Genomic DNA, 20,374 nt, shown 5'->3' with positions numbered 1-20,374 from the left:
TTTGTCACCACTCTACTTATTTGGCTAAAGAAGGCTCGTTTGATACCTGGGTTGTCAGATCAAATTATAATTTAAATCCTTTAGCTATGTTTAGCCCATTGGCAGTGGGTGAGTTGAGAATTTAGAATTCAGAAGCAGATGGTTTAGGAACACGGTAACTAGATCTGAAGCATTTTACCTCTATGTCATTGGTTTGAATCTGAACTTGGTTGATCACTATTGGTGTTCTATACAACATGTAAGTGATCTGATTTGAATCCCTAAGGCACAGCACCCCATGTTACAAAAACTCATCACTCTTGGCACTAATTGGCATTCTTGTTGTCAGCGTCAGGAGAGAAGCCAAGGACTGAATCAGTCTGGAAACCTGAACTGCTGTGTCTGAGTCATCAGTCTAGGAGGCTCATTCAGCCTTTGGCCTTTCCTTTGGGTTCACAGCTTAGCACAACCATGTCTACTTCACTCCCTGTGACTTCACAAAGCTAGATTAACAGATAAATACTTAAAATATATCTTTTTGTAATGAAAATGTGAGTCATGGTGGTTAACATTTATTGGCCACTTGCTAGAAGCTAGGCACTGTTCTAAGAGTACTAACTCAATTCTCACAGCAGTCCAATGATGTAGATACTATTATTTCCTCCATTTTTTAGAGATGAGGAAACAGATTAAATAATTTGCCTAATGATTCTCAGATAATGAGTGATGTAGTTGGAAGCCAACTCTCAATACAATTATTCTCTGCCTAATTATCACATTTATTTGATTTTTTTTACCATTTTACTGTACCACAATATATTGTTTTTAATTCTGTGTGCAAACCAAGAAGCATATATTAATGTCTCAACTTTAAAATTATTCATCTCTCTGTACTAGTTATTATTTGTTTCTGAGAGAGGTGATGAATCTTTTTTTAAATTTGACTCATGTGCATCATTATTCTGAGTTTAAGGTACTTAAAGATATTGATTTTAGAATTACTTTTCTGCTCATCTATTTTTTCATTGTTTGAGCTAAACATTACCTTAACTTGGAAACATTCTCTCACCTTATCTTTCTAAATTAATAGAGGAGTGATAATCAAATAAAATAAAACCCTGTCACTCTATCCCAATGTAAATATAGTAAATGATCACCCAAATCTCACAGTTGCTATTCATGCCAGATAAGATGGCAGATAAGAATATTTTTGAAAATCTGGTCTCTATTTTATGAGATTTCCCAGTAGTTAAGGAGAAAGTTTTTAGTACATTGAAATGAATGACCTTTAAATAAAGTTCATGAGCAAATAGATCATTTTAATGAATAACATAAAATCATTGGTTCTCACGAATACTCTCCTAAGACTCAGTAATTTTGCTATAACTACTGTCTAGAAATAGAAAATTATCTATAATTACTTTTTATGTTTCTTTAAGTTGCCATCTATACTCAGTTACTCAAAGCATGTTGTCTCATTTGGCGTATACTTATTGTTCCAATTTTGCCAACAGATAAAGCTTGGGGTGTCCCCCCAAATAACTCTTATTGAATTAAATTAATAATGTAGACTTGGCAATCGGGGTTTTACTGCTAACACATATCTACATGTAGTATGGGAATTCTAGTGCTTAATTTTCTTCTGTACAAAATAATCGTAATAAAGACTTCAAGGGCAGTACTGTTGGTTTGGTTTCATATTTGTTGTTTTTATTAAAGCCTGATTACCAATATGTGATGGTAAATAACCTCAAAAAGATGAAAGGCTAAGCATATGCCTACTTAAAATATAGTAACCATATGGTCTCTCGTGTCTAATTTCACTACATCTTGTAATTTGCAGATAGAGATGCACAGAGGGACTTGTCATTTATTTATTTATCGCTTCAATACCTTTAAGTTGTTTCTTTGGTCAAAGATCGTGAACCATCCAAATTTCCAAGGACTCAGAAGGACTCAGAAGCACTTTGTAGGAAATCAACATAACCCCAGTATCACTGGAGATCTCCTTCTTGTTATTCTATATCTTCTGAGTTGTTTTGTTTTGTTTTGTTTTGTTTTGTTTTGTTTCAAATTGATTCCTAAGGGCATTACTAATAGCGTCAATTCCTCTAAAAGGTAGTGTGGTGTAGTAGAGAAGAGCTTGGACTTTGGCGTCATGTAGAGCTGGGTGTGAATCACAGCTCTGAGTGGCCTTGTGCAAATTTTTTCTCTGATCTTCAGTTTCCTCCTCCATAAAAATAGTATAATAATATAGTATACCTTGGACAATCTCAAGGTGTGCTTCCTGAGACTTTTTCAGATCCCTGAATTTGCAAAACCACAGTACTATATAATCTTTTCAGTTTCATCCTCCATAAAATGGGGATAATGACCCATACTTCCTGGGCTGTCAAATTAAATTATGTATTAAATATGAACAACAAAGCTTGGTTGATGTGGACACTGGGCTGGGTCAGCTAGCATCATTCAGAGAGCTAAGTAATTCATTCTGATTTTTCTGCCTTTTCTGCCTTTCAGGACGTCCAATTTGGAGTCAGTCACAAACAGATGAACTCTTAATCTAAATTAGAGATTATGTGTATTTTAAGTGTACTGCTTATTTCTGGGAAAATAGGGAGCTCAGTCTGTGACTTGACCCTTAAAACCAGAGCATGAGAGTAGACAGAACTGCCCCTCAGCATTGGGCAGTAGGGTCCTGAAGACCCAAACTCAAAGAAGCAGTCTATGGAAGCAAAAAAGAGTTTGATTTTATGGAGTAAACAGAAGACAAGGACCTGATGAAAAGCAAAAGTTATGCAAAGGTTAAAGGTGGGGGAGGGGGGGTGCAGCAAAAATAGTAGTAAGCCAGTTCAAGAGGATGCAAAGGAATGAAAGTGCCTCTTTGGAACACCTACGGAAGAACTCTTAAGCAAGCTTGGGCAAACTCCAAACCTTTTCCAAAAGCAAGGGTCTGGCATATCAATTATCTTAGGAACTGTGAGCATCCATTGAGCCAAAGCACATATAGTTCTTCATTTGATGACTGGTGCACAATGAGCATCCAATAATGTTTAGCTCCCTTCCTCAACTGAACTGATGCTTAATAGTATTTCTGTGTTAAACTAATATCATAACCACCAATGACAAATCAGTTAATGGTGCTGAGACTTTAGGTCATTTAATCTTTCCTGAACCAATAAATGTTCAGTAAATATTTGTAGAATTGAGTGAATAATTTAGAACAACTCAACAATTAATGCATCGTTTCATGGCATGCTATGGAGAAATATTTATTAAGTGCCTACTTTGTGCCATGCCATGAGACCAGAAATCTGTAGCCCTTAGAGAAATTTTTTTATGGCTCTAATTCTCAAGGAGTTGATCTAGTTAAATAGATAAACATAAATACATACATGAAAAAATTAGTTTAACTCAGTAATATGAGTAATATTACAGCTACTAGTTGTTTACTTACATAAAAATTTGAAGAAACAATGAACAAAGGCAGAAAGGAAAGAAAAGGCCAGGAAATATTGGTGAAACTTTTTGGAGACCATATTTGTGTAGAAGAAGGACAGGTAAAACCAGAAAGGTTGTTTATATTTTATGGGATTGAGATGATCACATTTCTGTTTATACTAAGCCTTTCTTATTCTTGGTTGAAATTTGCACAAAACTGTCAGGCAAGTGGACTATGTACAAATAGATTTATCCCCAGCTCAGTTTACACCATGGTAAATTTTTGTGTTTAATTTCTCTGTGACATTATATATGTACTTATCCCTTTTATTGACATTATCATCCACATTTTAAATTAAAGCTATTATCTAGGCTAGAAATAAAAGGAAAGTAGGTCTCAGATATTAACAGACTCGGTTTTAACAATTCATTCTCAGTTTGGAATGAAGAGCAATTGGATGATGAGCAGAATGAATGAAAAGGCAAAACAAGAAAAGATTTTTCAGGTCTTCCTGCATTTAAGTATGCTGTCTTTATTTGATAGGAAAACTAAAGCAAGAAACACCAAATGGATAGATCCACATGCAAATAAAAATGTAAATTTGGTTAAGGATATAAAATACAAACTCCTTCTGAGTTTTTCATGGTTTATATTCTCCAAACTCTTCTTCTGTACTCTTCCCTCCTTGCCAACAAGTTGCTTCCATTTAACATTTACTCATTTGATGGTTTACTCAATTCAGATTTTGGATAATAAGATAACTACTCAGGAATGTGTATTGGCCCTTGTTATTTCAGTTAACCAATTTTATTAAATCTTCTTTGAGAACGTAGCCCTAGACATAGTCATGTGCTATTTTTCTGTGTTCTGGCTTCTGTTAGAGAAATGCCAAATTTCCAAAATCAAAGTCATAGCTTTAATAACCCTTTGCCCATCAATACATATAAAAATAATGGTGACTTTCCTTCTTTGGGTGATTTCTGATTTTTGAACTAACCTGCATAATTGTTCTTCATGAAAATGCAGTGAGAGCCAATTGAAAGATAATTTGTTTTAAACTAAAGCACCTATGTTTGATTTCACTCAGCTGTGCAGCTTTCTGGTTGGGTGACTTGGGGAAAACTAAATTTCTTTAACCTTCATTTCCTCCTTATAACTCACAAGTAACATACCTTGTAGGGTTGCTCCGAGTATCGCTCCCAGCTTAGAGTACACTCGGAAGAAATGTTAATTCCCATTTCCTTTCCTTCATATCGTTAGTGTTAATGTGATTATTTGGGTCATATGTGAGAACACTGAACTTTGTTTTTGGCTTGCTGAGCTATCAGTGCTGCCCAAAAATAGAATCTGAGTGGAATCACCCAGAGCCTGGCATACTGGCATTTAAGATATTCAGTGCTAATGTTATTAAGAGAGAATATTTCAACTGTTGTTTCCTATCCCTAACTTGCAAAATATTTATTGACCCATATCACTGTGCTGAGAAGTAACACCAGAGCACTTAAATTTACTTTCAGAAGAGCAAAGCTTTTAAAAGGTCTCAGCAAGATGACTATCATAAACAGAAACAAAAAAATAATAAGTCTGTCAAAGCATTCAGACTGTCTTCCAATGCCCTACCTTTCAGCATTAATACCCAATGCTTCATTCTTTATAACAATTCATGTTCTCAGCTAAAATATCGCAGATAGAGTCTGTCTGAGAGCATTTGCCTTTTTCCTTCTATATTTTCTCCTCTTTTTGTTCACTTATTTAGTCATACAAAAAAACTTCAGAGGTTGTTTCAGTCAGAAAAATTATAAACTTAAAATTCTATACAGCATTCTTCTAAAATGCTGACTAAAAGAGAGTATGTTGTTTGTTCATTTTTATCCCTAATTTTTTTTCACAAGTACACTAGAAATGTGAGTATTTAAATATTTGCAGTGGCTATGAACATAGACTTATAGTTGGCCTTATGTTTAATCCTGGCTCAGTTACTCATTTGTGTGACATTGGGCAAATTTTTAACCTCTAAGTTTCAGGTTCTGATCTGTAAATTAAGAATTATAACAGTATCTACTTCATTGACTATTGGAGGAATACATGAAATAAAGCACAATGTCCATAAAGAGGTTAGCCTAGTAACCAGCACAGAGCTAAGAAATGTTAACTTATTTCTACTGAGATGATATGTTTATATGCGTGCTATTATAATCATATTAATGTGGTAAGAAGTGGGAATCAACTGTATACTCGGGATTACATACATGATACTAATTTTTTTAAATTTCTTCAGTAACTTAGTGTTAATCACAGATGCTCCTTTTAAAAATTCTGGGAAGCAGATTTTTTTTTAAGTTTATTCTGAGAGAGAGAAAGAACGCACATGTGTGCATGGGAGAAGAGCAGAGAGAGGGAGAGAGAGAGAATTCCAAGCAGGTTCTGCACTGTCAGTCAGGCTCAAATCCACAAACCCGTGAGATCAAGTATTGAGCTGAAACTAAGAGCTGGATGTTTAACCCACGGAGCCCTGGGATGCAAATTTTCTTATTGGAAAAATAAATTTTTTCTAAAAAGTGTAAACGTTGAGGGGGCGCCTGGATGGCTCAGTCAGTTAAGCGTCTGATTCCAGCACAGATCATTATCTCATGGTTTGTGGGTTTGAGCCTTGCCTCGGGCTCTCTGCTAACAACTCAGAGCCTGGAGCCTGCTTCAAATTCTGTGTCTCCTTCCCTCTCTCTCTCTCTGCCCCACCCCTGCTCACACTCTGTCTCTTGCTCTCTCAAAAATCAATAAACATTAAAAAAAAAATTTTTGTTTACAGTGTAGACGTTGATGTGTTCTCTGTATCAAAAGCACAAGGAAGTCCTATTGTGTTTTCGTGGAAACCACATAGTAAAGCTATAATCTAATTACTCTAAAATTGGAGGCACACACATTAAGTATTATAATAATTGTTTTCCCATATTTACTTTAATAAATGTACTAACCATATTCTTAGTTTTATATCAAAAAAGGGTATTTACACATGTCATATGCATCCCGCGTATGGATATTTTGTCCATTCTGATGCTTCATTCTTTAAAATTCCATCATTACTATCCTTTTCATCCAATCTAATGAAAGATCAAGAAAGTCTATTTCCTTAGTCATCTTAGTCATTATCCACCCCCGCCATCCCTCCAGGATAAGAACATCGCGCAGACTGAGTTATTAAAGTTGATCTCAAAGAGCAATCTGTTCTAAACGACTGTCCCCTGGATCTGCCACGGAACCCTGTAAATACCCTTCGTTACTCTGTTGGGGTGGTATCACATTTCCTTCATGATACTTCTGTGGCTGACACAGTTAGGCAGTCAGATTTGGACTTTGGATGATCCTGGTTGATTGATATCGGAATGGCGCTTCTCCTCCAGGTAAACACAGATTTACTTTTCAGGATAACATTTTAAAATAGGTGTTCTGTTTATAGTTTTAAAAAATGTTTTTAGTTTTGAAAACTAAAAAGATTTTCAGCTTATAGCTTTTTTTTAATGTTTCTGATTTTAGTTTTGGGCCAGCATTTTCAATACCGTTTAGACGAAAAAGAAGTTTTGCAAGGATTTAACTGTATTTCTCAATTACATTTGTATCAGGGGGTTTGTATAAGACTCTCTATAATCCACCATACATACATCTTTTTGGATGGACAAGAACTTGTCTTTGGCATATTATTCTCATTAACAAAGGTTAGGAGATACATACATGTCTCTGTCCTTTAAAAATAAGATATAGAGGGTTTTTTTCTTTTTGTCTGATATGAGAGGGGGGTAAATCAATGTAAATATATTAACTTTAAGCAAAACTTATTGAAAGTTTGGTATATGTGAGCAATTTCTTCTAAAGTATTAAAATCCATAGCAATATGGGAAAATAAGAAATATAAAATTTCACACAAATCTACTAGCACGGACATTTTCGGATGCTTATCCTCCAAGTGAAGACTTCCTCTGTCATAGATCTCCCAGATTCCTTGGTATTGCTGTGGATCATCCCAATGTGAGTAAATTGTTTCTGTAGCTGAGTGACTGAATTAAGAAAACAGCTGAAGGCAAGCACCGGATCATTTTCAAACCACAATAAACACATGTGTTGGACAGGCCACTCAACTTTCTGAGGAAGGCTTAGGGCATGTAACCTCGTGTTTACTTGTCACTTATGAAATTTCTTTTTAACTCTGTTGGAATTTTTTTTTAAGTTTTAAAAATTATTCTTTGTATCAGTAAACTCTGGTAAAATCTGAGTAGGTTTGTGGTACAATGTTTATATAAGTACTATGATGATACCCAGGTTAGAGGCTGTGTTACTTGGGAGAAAAACTAATTTTAAAAAACTAGAATCTAGAATACAAGTTTGATGCATTGTAAGCAAAATGTCCACAGTTGCCAAGTAATATTTATTTTAAATATTTACATCCAGTTTTTTTTTCAAAGAGTTCAGAAAATTGTGTACACTATCTTCTCATGGCATAGTTTGTACGGAAGTAGAAATGTGTTTACTTACAGTGTGGGCATGCATTTCCTTTTAGCAAATCAAATCGTAGGACATTTACGTATTATCTGAAATAGAGGTGCCACTTTCCTGCATCCCTAACAAAGACCTAGCAGCAGTTATATTGATTAGGCCTCAAGATCTGAGTGGGATAGAGGGTGAAGATCTTATCTTTAAATAAAAAGATACTGTTGGAGCCGTATAAATAGAAATATATGCAGAAACACAATTAAGTAGCCTTGAGGTTGGTATCAGCACAGGATTAGGTAAGAGAACAAAGGAATCTGTCATTAGAGAACTGGATTACTATGGTAATAAAAACAACCTATCCACAAAATCCAGTTATTTTTGTACCATTTTCCCTCCCCAGTAATAGTACTTTTAACTTGTATTACTGAAAAGTTGTCCTGAATTTTTTTTCACTTTGCCTGTGTAAATACAAAGCTCCATAAAAAAGTAGTGAAACCTCTGATGTTTTACAATAAACAAAGAAATTTTACATTTAGTCAGTATACAATAGGGATTCTCAAGATGACTGAAAAGAGTAAAGAGATCTCATAGTAAATTCCATAAGGTCAAGAATTTCGGTTTATTTTGTGCACATACCCAGCACCTGGTACATAATAGGCATTAGGTAAATTTTTGTTGAATAAATGAATGGGAAGAATTCCTATAAACCGCTGGGTGATTTAATTAAGAAGCTAGCTGTAAGCCAATGTATTTTAGGCTAGCCAAATCTAAGGATGATCCTTTTAAAAAATAACCAATGACATCTGAATTTTCAAAACCCAGGCTGCTGCCAAGATTAATGATGTTATAGCATACTTAATCTGTACTAAGCAATGGGGTTAACTTCTTTTTCCTCAAATTTCTATTCTGAAAATGTATGAAATTAATATCAAAAAAAACTATACTTTGACAAAGTAGGTTTTGAGCAGATGTTGGTTTGGTTAAGCATTATTTTTATTGATTGGCAATGTTTGTGAAAAAAGACATATGGCATAGACTTTTTCAAAATAATATACAAAATGTTATTCTAGATACTAATACAAGAATAAGAATTGTAATCTATTACATTACATAGTAGTTTTGACTTTTAAACAGTATCTGATTAGTTTTTCTGATGAAGTTTGTTCAAACTAATTTGTTACTGGGTTTATTCTCAGGCAGATGTTTCTTTCCACTTCTTTTTTTTTTTTTGATGATCTCTAACAACTTTTAATGTTCGTTATGTTCTCTGCTTTTGCTTAGCTTTTGGACAAACAGTTCAAAAACTCTCCACTTTAAGAAGTTAGGCCTCAGCTTTATATTGGCTTTTCATAGCCTAATTTCCTAAAATGTATCAGTGGTTAAATGACAATAAATTTCCCATTAAAATTAAAGTTCCTAAAAATTAAGAATTTTGGTGTATTTCAAAAATAATGCCAATTTCTTTGACAGGTGGAACTGGTGTCAGGAATTTAGCATTAATTCCAAACATAAATCAATAAACAACTTGGGCCTCTAGCTAAAAGTGAAATTCTATAGGTAGAAAAACTGATTGACCCCTACCACGCATAGGTGCTGTCCTGCTATGGAATCCCTTTGCTCAGTTTTCTCCTGTCCAATCAGGTGGAATGTTTCACAGGCACATGGTTTATACAGCTCAAAATAACTTGGGACCTGTGAGCTGACAAATGCTCTGGCTCCGGTGGTGACAGGTTGTCCAGCTTCTTACAGCCATCTTCACTGAAACTAAGGTTAACTCCTCGCTCTCTATGGACGGCTACTCTCGATTTCCAAGGGCGTGAAGAATTTTCTTTTTCTCCTGTGCTTTCATCTAAAAGTTCTCCTTGGATAATTATCATCACGGTGGATTGCCTGGGTTGGACATCCTCATCTGGGTCAACTAAAAAAAAGAAAGGTAATATCCAGATTTAAGTTCTCAAGTGTGTTTTGAAAACAGGCACTGACAATGGGAAAAGGGACATTTCAGAGACCTAATTACTGTTGTTTAGAGTGAAACCTAGGACGGCTTCCTAATGATGTATGATAGGACACAAAATTTTGTGAAAAGTAAAGTTTTCTACATGTAAAGATTTTGGAGGGGATTGATGAAATTCACGGAGATCACAACCTGCTTGGGTCCTAAGGGAAAATATCTCAACAGAGGAAGTTGTGGCATGTTACATACATCACTGGCATTTCCACATATTCACTTATTAAAATAATGGTATTTGTATACAGAATATGTGTGCAATGCCTATTTCCTTTTTAAAGGAACTCAAATCTAAAATAATATGACTCTATAGTTGAAGACTTTCATTTAAAATTTTTTTTATCATGTAAAAGGATATGCTTGCTATATTTAGTGTTGGGAGATCTGCTCCCTGGATTAATGTACACAACAGCTGCAGAAAGTCTTGCTCAAAGGACATTGCTCTTTCTTTCTCCTTTCTCTCTCTCTCTCTCTCTCTCTCTCTCTCTCTCTCTGTCTCTCTCTCTCTTCAACTGCATCAAAAAGACACTTGACAGTCAGTGGCAAGTGTTTGGCCTGGTAGATTGCACTATTAGCAGTAATTAGATGCACATCTTGAATTATATTTAAAAAAACATACAAGCGAAGAAAAAGAGAACATGAATTAATCTATATTACCATTCCCAAAAAGCGAACATTACAGTAATGGTGTTAAGAAATGTTATTATTTTATCAACAGATTTTTACTCATACTTGTTAAAGATACTAGAATCAATCAGTTGGAAAGAAACAAAACATCTACCCAGTTTTCTTTCTCAAAAAATTATGGTTCAATTACTTTCACATTGGTAATGATGACATGAATTCTACAAAGTCTAAATAAAGAATCTGCCACAAATTCTTAGTGTCTCCTTAATAATAACTCTTAGGTGCACATAAAATCCATAATCCTTTTGTAGGATATTGAGAATGTCTATACCTACAGCTATAACAAACATATTTTTAAACAAAAATTAAGATATCCTGTCTGACACAGGATTTGACAACAAACAAAATATTTAAATTCAAGACCATTCCAGGAGATCTGAAATATATACACATTAGACTTCCTTTGTAGGAGGCAAAATTATAGACATTACAGAATCTTACAATAATGGACTATGAAACAAACAGTTGGACACTGTCCAAATTCTAGAAGTTTGTCTCCATTCCCACTTATAGAATATGGCTAATGCTACTGGAACTCATAATAATGTGTTAAAGCTCCTGTTCCATATATCTGTAATTTAGAATACAGGCTCTATTTCATGTTTCTATTACAGTATGCTTACAAAGGCACATATTCAAAAGAATGGACTCAGAACCGCAATTCACAGACACCAAAAATTGAATGAGTTTTTACTCGAGACTGGGTTTTGGAATTCATAGAGATAGTTTTTCCAACTTACTTTTGAAGAAATAGTGCAGCACATAAATCAGGTTTCATTGTGAAAGGGCTTTAACGAACTAAAGTGACAGCTAAATTTTTCAACAGTTAATTCCTTATATGTAATAGAGGTAATGAACTCAGCTTGCTAACCTGAAAATACAAGACGAATGATACTGCTAACCCCAGAATAATTACAGTAGTTTCCTTCATTGACATCGAGATATGACAAAGGCATTGCTTGTTGCATTGTGTCATTGCCCATAATAAGACAAAAAAATGGAAAAAAAAAGTATCTTTTTTCCTCTCTTAAGAGATATAAAAGAATCAAGCACCATGGAGATATTTTCTAGAAGGTCTATGTGCTTCATAGTTGACAAAGAGCTCTTAAAACTGCTAGGGAATTATGCTTTGGCTTAAATGGGACAACCCAAGTACAGACACAATAGTCTTTAAAAATTTAAGAGCTTATACTCAACAGATACATTTTTGGTGGACACAAACGTTTGTATGACTATTTACCTGCAGTCAGCAGAGAGTTTGCAGAGCTCATGTATAACCAGAGTCACCTTGACAAGCTCAGGCTGCGTGCTATTATACACCTTCATCTGGAGTCACAATGCACTACATCCTCTGGGAGGGCCCCTGCAGAGTCTTCCCACCAAGCTCTTGAACTAAAACTAGATCTTGAGATCCCAAGCCTCTTTGGGGCACCTGCTCCTCTCCCAATCTAGCAAGCATGTTATGTCCATGTAATTGGGGGAGCTATCTTTTTCAAACCCTTCATCACTTAAAGAAACTGACACAAATATGAAGAGGCCGTAGAGGATGAAAACGTTCTATTTTTTTCTTATTTTTCTTATTTAAAATGTATTAACATTTACTCATTTTTTTATGTCTTGTGTACGAGCTAAGTTCACCGCAAATGGTGAATTCTCAAGGGTGATATAAAACCTCATTTTTGTGACTGCCACCAAACCCTTTCCTGATCCTATGCCTGAAGCCTTCTCACTTGCCTTTAATTAGCCTTCCCTCAGGTCGCAGAGTTTACTTTTACACAATTTCTTTGCTCTCTGTCAAAGTTTGACAAAGCCCAAAGTTTGACAAAGCCCAAAATTTAACTTTATTGTAGTACTTTCCTACACGTTTATCCTCTTCTGTACATACAAAAGTATGTTTCACAGAAGCCAATCTCTTTTCTCCCCCTCAGACTAAATCTTTACTTTCTTTCCTACCTTCCTGCCATTACCAATTCAATTAAAACAATAATAAGAGAATGGTTTACTCACCCTTGGCCTCTTATCTAAAAACCATTTCCTTCCTTTAACCCCTGCCCTTTAAGCAATGTCCCTAATTAAACAGATTCCCACTGTTTCTTCTGTGTATTAGCTCTGCTGTCTCTTTAGCTCAACAGTCTCTTCTAATGTACACATTTGTCTGTATTTGTTTTTATCTGCTGTTTTTCCTCTTTCAAATGGAAAGAGGAATTAAGAGACAATGGTGCACAGACTATTTCTGTATTGCTACTGACATATTTCCCTATATTTCATGTCCTTATTTTAATAATGCAACATATACTAACTTATTAAATTACTAATGTCACTCACACCAAAAATAGATTAGAAATAAAATTAAGTTGGAGGTGATCACTGTCATAGGGGATGGAAACCATAACAATGAAGAAAGATTTGGCTCAAAGTGCATCCCATCTGCAGCCAAATTTTAAAAGATGATCTGTACTCAACTCTCCAGGACTAGTTCCTATGTAATGGGATTTGGTTCTTGGCCCAGCAAGTTTCTCCAAAACAACTGAGTTAGATACTTCTATTGTGTGGGACATGATGGGAAAGAGAAGGTAAGACAAACAGGTCAATACCAGCATTAAAGAGAGGGAGCAAAGCCTAATTTTGTTGATGATTCTTCCCCAAAAGAACATTCTAGGTATAATAATTACACATCAGCAGAAAATGATTACCTTAAATTTGCATTGTATTCTACATTTTTTTAAATGTTTATTTATTTTTGAGAGAGACAGAGTGCAAGTGGGGCAGGGGCAGAGAGAGAGAGAGAGAGGGAGACACAGAAGCTGAAGCAGGATCAAGGCTTTGAGCTGTCAGCACAGAGACCCACACAGGGCTCGAAGGCAAAAGCTGTGAGATCATGACCTGAGCCAAAGTCAGATGCTTAACAGACTGAGTCACTCAGGCACCCCAACATTTTTGAAGTGCTTTCACAAACAAACCTATGATGTAAGTGGGGTAGTTCTGCTCATCCTCACTCTAGAGGTGAGTTACTTAAAGTTGTCTTATCTTGTCCTATTCCAGCTCTTTATGTAAATAATTATTAAATATCAAGATATTTTTGTGTTTACCTAGAAACCAGCTTTATCTTCTCATTTAGATATCTGATGATATTGTAGGGGTGCCTGGCTGGCTCAGTCAGTAGAGCATATGACTCGATCTTAGGATCATGAGTTCAAGCCCCACATTGGGTGTGGATCCCACTTAAAATACAATACAATACAATAGATACCTAATGATACTTAATAGCCAGAAAATTTCAGTATTTATGTTTGAGTCCAAGTTACTTCTTTTTTTTTAAAGGTGTGAACAATTTTAATTCTCATAATACATATTGCCAAACTGCTTTTTTTTAATGTTTATTTATTTTTGAGAGAGTGCAAGCAGGGGAGGAGCAGGCAGATGGGGACAGAGGATCTGAAGCCAGCTGTGCCTTGACAACAGTGAGCTTGAACCCACTAACTGCAAGATCATGACCTGAGCCGAAGTCAGTCACTCAACCAACTGAGTCACCCAGGTGTTCCCCAAGTTACTTCATATTAGGCTTTGCCAATTCTCTGGTCAATGTCCCAGTTTAAATATTCATATAACCAAAAGATGGGTGTATACCATATGATATTTCCAAAAAGTTCTTTTTAGAGCCTACAAAAGAGTAGTGCTGAGTTAACATGAGTTGAAAAATATGCCCAAAGGTACCAGCATCAAGTTTTGTTATTATGAACCAGACCTTTACATTTTCAGCGAGTTCTCAGGGCAGATGGTCTCTTCAAAAGAAATCCTAGGGCGGGGGGTGGGGGGGGTGAAATAGAGGTATTTAGCTAAGTGAAGAACATTCAATAAGCCTTCTATGTCACTAAATTAATTTATATGATTTACTAAAGTCTATCTTGATTATTTTGTTTAAAGTTTATTTATTTTGAGAGAGAGAAAGAGAAAGAGAGGGGGAGGGAGGGAGGGAGGGAGGGAGAGAGAGGGAGAGAGAGAGAGAGACAGAGAGAGAGAGAGAGAGAGAATCTCAGGCAGGCTCCACTCTGTCAGCATAGAGTCCAATGTGAGGCTCAAACTCAAGAACCGTGAGATCATGACCTAAGCCGAAATCAAGAGTGGATCGCTTAACCAACCGAGTCACCAAGGCACCCCGTCTTGATTATTTATGCCACATTAACTGTTTCATTTCCAACCTAGGGCAATTTAACCTTAACCATGATCTGTTTTCAAAGGCAATGCTCATTCTTATTTTGAAAGTGGCATTAAAGGTTTCAATTTTGTAAGAAGCAGAAAGAAGGAAACAAAGTCCAATGTCACTCTGAACATCTCAGATGAAATGTCTAGGAGAATTCTTAATTTCCTTTCCTGAAACCTGCTCATCCAAGTAAATGATTCCACCACTCACCTTGTTGCTGAGGTCCTAAATATTGGAGTCACCCTTGACTCTGCCCTTTCTCTCGTATCTTTCAGTCCATTAACAAATTATACGGACTCTACTTTGAAAAGATACCTCAAATCTAATCATTTCTCACCATCTCCCACTGATACCATTCATTGATCCAAGCCACCATCATCTTTTGATTAGCATACTGCAGTACACCCCTGACCCATCTGTTCATTTCTGCACTTGCTCCCTTCAACTTGATTCTTTGCATAGCAGCCATGATTAACTTTTTTCAAATCCATGTCATCTGCTTCTCAAAACTTTAAAATGCTTCCCCATTCATACATGTACTAGGATTCAAAGACCTTCCCATGGTCTGCAAGGCCTCACATGATCTAACTTTATACTTTTCTGACTTCTTTTTCTTCTACTCTTCTTTGTCATTCACCTCCTGGCACATTGGGCTTGACTCAAACACAGCAAACATTCACCTCCCTTCACGTTGACACGTTGAGTTAAAAATTCTCATCCCCCCACCCACACGATGGTCACATGGCTGACTTCCCCACTGTATTAGTAGCTATGCCTGATCTTAGCTAAAATAGCATACCTTTCTCTCTCCCCCTTCATTCTCTATTCCCTTGTCTTATTTTTCTTCTTAACAGTTATGTCTTCTCCACTAGAATATCAACTCCATGAGGGTAAGGACTTTGTCATTTGTTCACTGCTGAATCCATAGTGCCTGGAATGGTGCCTGGCATATAGTGGATGCTCAAGAGATGATACTGGATGAATAAATGAAAGCTACATTGTCCATAATATCTTTTTTTTTTTTATTATTCTCAAGTTAGTTAACATACAGTGTAGTCTGGGCTTCAGGAGTAGAACCCAGTGATTCATCTCTTACATATGACACCCAGTGCTCATCCGGAAAAGTGCCCTTCTTAATGCTCATCACCCATTTAAGCCCCCACCCCTGTCAACCCCCAGTTTGTTCTCTGTATTTAAGGGTCTCTTATGATTTGCCTCCCTCTCTACTTTTATCTTACTTTTCCTTCCCTTCCCCTATGTTCATCTGTTAAGTTTCTCAAATTCTGCATGTGAGTGAAATGATATGGTATTTGTCTTTCTCTGACTGACCTAAAAGGAGGCCGGTTCCCTGGAGTGCTGTGAGAAAAGACAAAGGCTTTTTCACCGGGCCTTCGGGTGAGGGCTGCGTCAGTCCACAGTAGGAGAAGGGATCCTCCCTGAAATGCTGTGGCGCAGACAAAGCCAGCCCGGACCACATATTGCATAATAGCTTTTTAAAAGTATTTGGGCTCTTTAATAGTGTAAATTTTGTAACAAATAGTTTAAAATTAATGCTTGAAAGAGAAAAATGATGCATTTCTTATTTCTTATTGTAGAGAATATTTATCAGCTTAACAATTTATACATGCATTTTCATTTGAGAACCTTCTGAAATGGAATTGTTATTATTCCATTTGAAAGATGGGAATAATTGAGATTAAGTTACCTTAAATGACATGCTCAGTATAACACAGTTATTTAGTATTGGTGTTGGGATTTAAACCCAGGTTTCTGATTATAATCAGATGTTCTTGATATTTCTGGTATGAAAAGAAAGCAAAACTCCACTTATTTTACCCACCATAAATAAACTTTCATTTGGAAGTCACCTTGAAGTTATTACTGCCTTTACCAGTTTATATTTTTCTTTGTGTCTGGAAGTTTTCTTTGTAAATATGATTTCGTAAATAGAAATATTACTTCATCCTGCAACTAAAATAAAAGATAAGCAACAATAGATTTAGCAGGAAATTCTAATGAACAAAAGAATTCAACAGATATTTACTGATCACCTTCTATGTGCTGTGTGTGCACAGAGATAATGGTGTACAAAAAATGAAGTAGACAGAAAAGTAAATAGGCAAATTTAATATGTTGTGATAAGTGCTGTGTTTGGGGATAAAGACAGAAAACTTTGGGAGTACATTGCACAGGTACCCAACCCCAAACAAAGAAGAAATCCCAGAGCAATGTCTCAGCTAAGAACTGAAGACCAGTAACTTGGCCCAGTAAGGTAGTGAAGGGAAGTGAGGGCAGGGAGCGGCCTACGCAAAGAAAATATACACAAAGATCTGAAGGCAGCACAGTTCACTCATGAGACTACATGTGTTTCAATAGAATATAAATAGTGCTGAATTAGCTACACGTGTGGAATTCAGTTTCTCTTCAAAGTTTGTCCTTGGGTCAATCACTTCACTAGTTCTACTTCCATTTCTTATCATGGTATGTCACTATAGTTGTTTTATAATAGCAATAATAATAATAATAATAATAATTACCATTTATTGAACATTTACTAAATGCCAAACACATTTAATCATCACTTCGACCTATGAGATGACTACTGTTATTATCCCTGTTTTGTAGATGTGGCAGCTGAAGCTTATAGAGGTTAAGTGCCTTTGTTGAGTTTATACAACCAGAAAGTGTCAGAACTGGGATTTGAATCACATCTAACCTCAAAGTTTTCTTGTTTTTTTTTTTTTTTTTAATATATGAAATTTATTGTCAAATTGGTTTCCATACAACACCCAGTGCTCATCCCAAAAGATGCCCTCTTCAATGCCCATCTAACCTCAAAGTTTTAAGTAATAAATACTACATTAAAGAACATTAAAGAAATTAAACATTTATTAAATTAGACCGTTAAAGCAACTCTTTATTTTGAATACTTGAAGGTTTTGTTATTATAATAATTTCTTATGACCATAAGCATCAGAGCAGGCACACATTCACACCTCAATTAACTTTTCTTTCAAAAAGAAAAAAAAATGGTTACAAAGAGCAGTGAATACCATTTATGAGTATTTTCTTTCCTATTTTCACCAAAAATATAAAAATTTTAACACTTTTTCAACATTAACATCACCTTTACCTAAGTATTTTACTAACATGGTTTTGAGTGTCCATTATAGGGATTAGCCCTGTTTTAAGGGTTTGCATTCATAATGTTATTGATCCTCACTCTCTTTGAAAATAGACATCATCCATGTTTTACAGATGAGAAATCCAAAGCTCAAAGAAGTGATTTACTCAAAGTCACACAACTCCTAAGAGTTCATGAACCCAGAATTTGAAAACCAATCTGATTCCAAGACCAATGCTCATTCCATGTTGCCTCGAGATAAAAGCCATCTTAGAATACAGAGTTAGAGATGAAGTTACATAAATGCAATATACAATAATGTTCACCTAATAGGAGGCCATTCTTATTTATAAATTATTTCATTTTCCCTTTACATTTAAATACAGTTGCCCTTGAACAACATGGGTTTGAATTGTATATGTGTCCACTTATACACAGGTTATTTTAGATTTTTTAAAAATACAGTACAGTGCTGTAAAAACATTTTCTCTTCCTTATGCTTTTCTTAATAATATTTTCTTTTTTTTAGCTTACCTTATGGTGAGAATACAGTATATAATACATATATAATACAAAATATGTGTTAATTGACTGTGTTATTGGCAAGGCTTCTGGTCAACAGTAGGTTATTAACAGTTAAATTTTGGAGGAATTAAAAGTTATACGTGGATTTTTTATTATAAGGGTTGGTGCTTCTAAAACCCACACTGTTCAAGGATCTGATCAAGGTTTCTGTATGTGCAGAAATTCACACAAGACTATGAAATAGTTGATTTACAAATGAGAAGGATTTTGAATTAGTACTTCAATTGCATTTCAAATAGCATTTTGCACTTTATTTCACATATCTTTCTTTAAGTCTTCTAGGGACGCCTGTGTGGCTCAGTCAGTTAGGCAGCCAACTTCAGCTCATGTTCTCACGGTTCATGAGTTTGAGCCCCACATCAGGCTCTCTGCTGTCAGTCAGCACAGAGCCTGCTTCAGATCCTCCGTTCCCCCCTCTCTGCCCCTCCCCCTTTCCCTTCCCTTTCAGAGCTCTTACTCAATCTCTCTCAAAAATAAACATTAAAAAAAAAAAAAAAACCCTCTTCTGGGGCACCTGGGTGGCTCAGTCAGCTAAGCATCCGACTTCATTCAGGTCATTATCTCGCGATCTGTGAGTTCAGGTCATTATCTCACAATCTGTGAGTTCAAGCCCCTCCTAGGGCTCTGTGCTGACAGCTCAGAGCCTGGAGCCTGCTTTGGATTCTGTGTCTCCCTCCTTCTCTGCTCCTTCCGGGCTCGTGCTCTGTCTCTCTCTCTCAAAAATAAATAAACGTTAAAAAAGGAAAAAAAAAAAAAAAACCTCTTCTTTTATAAAGTTAGTGCACAAATGGGACACATTTTCAATTGGGATATCAATTATACTTTCATATACTATTTTGTATATCATTTCGTTTTCTACCAAATTAAAAATGGTAGATAGTTCTATTTAATGAGTATATCATAATTTAATTAACTAATTGCTTATTGAACATGGTTCAATTTTTTAATATTATCATCTATACTGTGATGAATATCTTTGTAGATAAATCTTTGCACCCATCCAACACCTTTGCATTTTCAGTTCATCTTTTTTTAAGGCACAATAGACTTCACCCAAACAAATGACTCCAGTAGAGGCAATTTTAGGCAGTAACAAGTATGTGGGAAAATATTTTGCTGTTGGTGATCTCTTTAGCCATCTCTAATTGCCCTCTCAAGGTGACTGCTTACTTTGCCAATTTAGAGGTTAGTTTGGGACAGCACTCTAAAAGTTTGAGAATTAGAACAGTTCCTAGGAAGCCTTCTTTGTGATGTAAAGTGAGGCTATCATGTAAGGGAAAGGAGTGAACCAAAACAAGTTTTGTGATAGAATCATAAAGCCTAAGAGGAAAGATTACTTTCCTTTCCATCTTCCCAGCATAAGGCCTAGAACATAGTAGCCAAGAATGGCAAACAACCTTCAGCTCTATTACCATCTCTGATTGATTAGTGGTGGCTGAAGAAGTGGAGTGTTAAGACAGTCAAGATCAATGGGAAGAGCACTGTAATCTGTTAGCTGTATCATTTAAGGAAAGAAAGAGGAGTAACAGTCTACGGGTCACAAGTTTGCCATCCCTCTAGCAAATGTGTGAATAAATAAATGATAAAAGGTTAATAATATAAAATTGCTTTGCATTACCAAACTCTCTAGTCCAGGGGGCTTTGAACTAAAGTTATGGTAGTATTTTCTTAATATTTTAAAAATTATTTATTTTTTGAATCAGTAATATCCTCATATAATTAAAACTCAAAAGTGAGGAAAGGGTATACAGTGAAATGTAGTATAGGTTGTCCTGTCTTGCACTTCATTTCCCTGTCTCCTATAACCCCTCTTCACCAATGTTAATATGAGAGACTTTTTTTAAACCTAGGCTCTAACTCCTATCT

At 35.7% G+C, this 20,374-nt stretch overlaps 1 protein-coding gene across 4 annotated transcripts in view; it reads left to right on the top strand.

Moving 5' to 3' along the window:
• MYPN (myopalladin) overlaps positions 1-20,374 on the top strand; it is a 127,057-nt gene that overhangs the window by 20,143 nt on the left and 86,540 nt on the right. The window contains exon 1 of one of the 4 annotated variants that reach the window (XM_060642606.3): positions 6,762-6,819. The exons of 2 other annotated variants lie outside the window; for them this stretch is intronic. The gene's annotated coding sequence lies outside the window, so the exon portion shown is untranslated. Of the gene's footprint in view, positions 1-6,761; positions 6,820-9,588; positions 9,837-20,374 lie in introns of those variants that run through there. One more of the 4 variants, XM_060642604.3, reaches the window with a different exon arrangement.

Source organism: Panthera onca, chromosome D2, assembly GCF_046562875.1.
Source record: "Panthera onca isolate mPanOnc1 chromosome D2, mPanOnc1 haplotype 2, whole genome shotgun sequence".
In the NCBI taxonomy this organism is placed as follows: Eukaryota; Metazoa; Chordata; class Mammalia; order Carnivora; family Felidae; genus Panthera; species Panthera onca.
Note: the sequence above shows the minus strand (reverse complement) of the source record. Positions and strands in the feature narration are given on the sequence as shown.